The sequence below is a fragment of the Bidens hawaiensis genome, unplaced genomic scaffold (assembly GCF_021521415.1).
Source record: "Bidens hawaiensis isolate Kalapana, Puna unplaced genomic scaffold, B.hawaiensis_p1.1 tig00034037_1, whole genome shotgun sequence".
Classification (NCBI taxonomy): domain Eukaryota; kingdom Viridiplantae; phylum Streptophyta; class Magnoliopsida; order Asterales; family Asteraceae; genus Bidens; species Bidens hawaiensis.
The window spans coordinates 183069-186934 of record NW_027495869.1 but is presented as its reverse complement, the minus strand read 5'-3'; positions in this window follow the sequence as shown (position 1 = coordinate 186934).

Below are 3866 nucleotides of genomic sequence, written 5' to 3'. Positions count from 1 at the left end.
CAAATCTTGACCGAGAACTGAACTTGACTGAGAACAATGTTGACCGAAAACTCAGTGTAGCCGAATGTTGACCGAAAACTCAGTGTAGCCGAAAACCAATGTGAGCCAAAAACTAAACTTAGCCAATATTTGATCCTGGCCGAAATCTCTAAACCTTCCAGATTTTGACAGCAACAAACTTCCGAGAATTCAGGAATTTAATTTAATTCCAAATCAAATCCATTCTAGAATTCTAAATACACTTCCTCTTCTCCTATTACAAAGTCACCGGAAAAACGAACACAACCAACAAAACTCAAGATCTTGAATCCGTTGATATCACAATAACGAGCATGAATTCGTCCAAGGCTCTGATACCAATTGTAAGTCCCGAATCTGGATCACTACAATATTATATCAACACAACAAGTTTAGGTGCGGAATACCTATACTCGGTTATTCAAGAACACGAGTTGACAAAGTAAATTAACACGGAGTTGAATAAAAACACACGTATATTAATAAATACGTCGGGTCCTTAAGCACTTACAATACTTGATTACAATTACTAGGAATGAACAACCTTAACCCTATACACCATATGATCTATATATAGGGAAACCAACACCCTAGCCCAACAAGAAAAGCCCACCGAGAAAACAAGTGTATTCTCGGTTTACATGGAACCCACACCCCAAGCCCAACATAACTATATTAAGTACAAACCACATAAACTTGGCCCAACACTTTCATACATTCATAATACATACATAACTATCTTTACCATCTCATATATTTTTAGGGTCTGGTCCCTTCATTCTATATCTCAGATATTATTAGGGTCTGGTCCCTTCCTTATCTATCTCAGATATTATTAGGGTCTGGTCCTTTCCTTCTCTATCTCAGATATTATTAGGGTCTGGTCTCTTCCGTTTCTATCTCAGATATTATTAGGGTATGGTCCCTTCATTTTCTATCAAATCAACCAATTCTACGCTTGTTCATACATACATTCCATTATATGCATTCATACATATTCTTACTCATTCATACATCATTCATGCATCTTATATAAGACACACCTTTCCTGGTAATACGTGCAATATCTGAAGATCGTTCACGTACCGACAAGCATACATTCATAGTATTCATACATACATACTATCACATCAATCATCGCATACACTTACCATTTAAGGTAAGTGTATTAACATTCACATTGACTATGCACATAGCCCCGAAAACAAAACAAGGAAATGGGGCTAGAAACTCACCTGCGTTCTGTTATGTTCACCGTTAATGGTTATTTCTTTCTTTAGATGTGCGCGACTAACTGTATAACAATTACAAGTATCAATTAACTATCACTACCCATATCGCGTTTCTAGTCTAATTATAACCCTCAATGAACGGGGGTCCGGGGGAAGTGCCCCTGGCAGCGGGGTTCTAGGGGAGGCAGCCCTTAGCAGGGTCCAAGGGGTAGAGCCCCTGGCTGGGGTGGAGTTGCCAGGTCAGCTTTGGAAAATTTTTATTTCTATTAATTGTCTTAACACAATTTTCATTAGAATTTTTAGTTATTATTTTATTTACTAACTCATAAACTTCGAGGGCTTGTTTGTAATTAATCCATTTTATCTTAAGTCCAGGGACCTTACTGCCATTCTTTCAAACTTTAGTTCGTCATCCAGTTCTTTAACGAATTAACTCCTTCATTATTTCTTAACGAATGGGCCTTTATAACGAACTAGCTTCTATAACGAACGGGCTCTTATAAAGAACTGGCTTCTATAACGAACTGGCTTTTATAACGAACTGGATTCTATAACGAACTGGGGGTTCATTCGTCAGTTCTTCGTTAACGAATGGGTTAACGAACTACTTCTAATTCGTTATCTATTCTTAACTAATGGGCATAACGAATTGCTTGTTAATTCGTTATGTCTCCGCTAAAGAACTAGGGTTAGGTCAGAAAATGTCAGAATATTCCCTAACATTCCCTTAACCTCGTACACACATCTCCAGTGCCGCCTTTTCGGCGCCGTCATCGCCGGAAAAGCGAGATCTAAGTTATTTTCCATCGTTTTTCACCGTTTTTCGTCCTGTTCGATCCATATCTGAGCTAGGGTGACCCCTAAGTTAATCTTTTGATCGGTTTATACCCGATTCCACCCGAATCTCGTGACTTTAACGGTTTAAGGGTGTCGGCTCGTCGTTTCGTGACTAAATTTAGCGGGATTGGATCCATACAATATCATACTACCGTTAACTCGGTTCGGAAATCGATTCTTCTTCATCTCGGTTTCGATTTAGAGGAAGAGAGAAAGAGAGGAAGAGCTTAAGTGTGTGTTTTGGGTGGTGTATGGAATCGATGAGAATGAATTAATTAATAGCCAATTATGGTATTTATATCATGGGTTATGGGCTTGAGCCCATGGTCTTTTCCCGTTTTCCTTATTAACCCAAATCCATTACCCAGATTACTTAACCTAACACAATCCCGATTCATAATAGCTCATATTTACGAGAAAACGGGATGTTACATGCAAAATCAAAGACATCTCATTTTTCACACACTAAAACACACTCACTTTCACAAACTTAGTCTCGTTTTGCGTGCCAAGTATCGTAGTGCGGTCCAAGCTCCGAGGTTCCGATAGTTTAAACCCCAGTACGCGACGTAGAGTTGAAGTATTGCTCGTACAAGCTTAGATTGTAACATCCCGAAATTTCAAGATAATATTAATTATATTACTTAATAATAGAGGGAAAGTTTACTCGGGTTACCAGGAAATAAATAAAAGAGTAGGAGTTGGTATGGGTCGGGCTAGTGTCGGGTAATGGACGTTGGTTATGGATTTGGGTTAAATAAGAATGGGATTTCAGGGATATAAATACCCCCAAAACCCCAAAATATCTTCATTCTCACCCTACACCCTAAAACTCCTAACACACACATGCACACACATTCTAACCGATCAAGATTCGAAGCCGAGACCCGAGATTTTGTTGATAGATCTGAGTTGGTAAGGTAAGAACAAATCCACCAAAGCTAATATTACTGAAAATGGTTAGGATTGGATGGGTTAACCGGACCCGAAACCCAAACTGCCCAAATCGGACCCCTAAAACGTCGATTTTAGGCCGATTTGATGGTTGGGATTTGTAGGCGCCGATCATACGATTCCGTGGGTACCAAAATCGAGTTATTTGGCTAAGAAACGAAGGATTTATGGGCAAACAGATCTGCAGCGCGATAACTTCGCCTGCAAGATTAAGTTCGCCTGATGAACTTCGCCTTCAAGCGTAACTTCGCCTTCAAGCGTAACTTCGCCTAAGGTTTAACTTCGCCTGAAGCCAAGTTCGCCTAAGGTTTAACTTCGCCTGAAGCCAAGTTCGCCTAAGGTTTAACTTCGCCTGAAGCCAAGTTCGCCTAATGTTTAACTTCGCCTGAAGCCAAGTTCGCCTAAGGATAACTTCGCCTGAAGCCAAGTTCGCCTAAGGTTTAACTTCGCCTGAAGCCAAGTTCGCCTAAGGTTTAACTTCGCCTGAAGTGAAGTTCGTTTAGAAAATAAATTAAAAACCTAATGGAAAATGTGTTAAGGCAGTTAATGTAAATAAAATTTTTCCAAGCTGACCTGGCAGCTCGACCCCAGCCAGGGGCTCTGCCCCTTGGACCCTGCTAGGGGCTGCCGCCCCTAGACCCCGCTGCCAGGGGCGCTGCCCCCGGACCCCCGTTCGTAGTGGGTAGTAGTTAAGACTGGAAAGATGATATGAGTAGTGATAGTTGTTTGATACGTGTAACTTGTACAGTCAGCCGAGCCCAGTTAAGGAAGGGATTTGCAGCTATCAGAAAAAGAAGCAGAGTTCAGGTGAGTTTCTAGCCCCAT